The sequence below is a fragment of the Moschus berezovskii genome, chromosome 14, assembly GCF_049115385.1.
Source record: "Moschus berezovskii isolate FMDL1 chromosome 14, NW_MosBer_1.0, whole genome shotgun sequence".
Lineage (NCBI taxonomy): Eukaryota > Metazoa > Chordata > Mammalia > Artiodactyla > Moschidae > Moschus > Moschus berezovskii.
Window position 1 is genome coordinate 66,219,709 of NC_142473.1, and position 1,385 is coordinate 66,221,093.

Here is a 1,385-nt window from a genome sequence, read left to right on the forward strand (position 1 = left end):
ATACCCGGTTGCCAGGAGAGACTGAAGGCAACAGAAGAAGAGGGTGGCAGAGGATGAGATGGTTAGATAGTGATGATCACCAACTCAATACACATGAGTTTGAGCAAGCTCTGGAAGTTGGTGATAGACAGGGAAGCCTGGCATGCTGTAGTCCATGGGGTCACAAAGAGTTGGACACAACCGAGCCACTGAACAGAACTGATTCTCTTTAGGAGTATAATAAGTAAAGGCGTTAGAATAGTAAAAATCTGTGTTTTGCTTTTTTTCACTGGAACCACAAACAAGTTTTGGAATCCGTGGATTATATTTATAAAGCCCTTACATTTCTTTCTGTGTGGTCTCAGCCCTTGAGCTTAGCTTTTGTGGTTTTGCTATTATTTCAGAAAACATGTAATGTGGATCATTTTTTAAATCACAGTGTTTCTGCTTTACAGGCATCATCTTTTCTTGTGAAGAGGCAAGATATGAAAGATTTAAGGCCTGATCCAGGAGAGAAATAAGTACACAAAGAACAGGAGTGAGCTGTGGAGAAGGGATGTGAACACCTGACCACTTAACCAAATGCACTTCCACAGGAGTTGCATTACAATCTCTATTTTCTCAACTTGGCAACACACTGCATTTTAGGTGTTCAAAGATGAGCATTCGACAGCCTACGGGAGGTAAGGCCTCAGTGCCTTTCATCTTGAGGTCACTGGTGAGGGCTGGGCTATAGTGACCAAAAATTGTGATAATCTTCACCCATTTATCTTTAAAGCTATCATCACCAGGCCTTTATAGGATAAGAATTTGTTCAGGGACCTGAGAGGAGTGTGAAACATCTTAGGCTAGTGATTGAGGCAAGTGTGCATGAAGAGAACAGTTGTCCTTGGGTGTCATGAGGGGTCTCCCACACAGAGAACTTTATTATGCCCCTAGCTAAAGGTTTCCCCCCAAGTTATCTCGCATATAGAAGCAAATTACAGATCAATTTCAGTGTGCCATAGCCAACAAAAGCTATCTACAGAATAATATCTTCCTGTGTAATCTAACATAAATGCCATCTTCAATTTTTTATACAAATCAAAATGGGAACTATTCTAATGTTGAAAAAGAGGGATTACAAGTAAAGAATTCTGGGAAAGCTTTTGTGTCATGGTGATTTCTATAGTCAGGGATGTGACGGTTAAAAAAAAAAGACAAGACTCTTTATCCTTCTATCTCTCTAATCAATCAAGGTAGCACTTCCCATCTCTTCTGAGCTCAGCCAATGATCGGATGATTAACTTCTGTGACTAACTATGGAGTGCAGGTAATGGATACCAACAGGGAGAGGTAAGACTGGGAATGCTGAACTGAAGGGGAGGAAAAGGAGCAAGTTTCCGAGCAAAGGTCAAGCAGTGGAG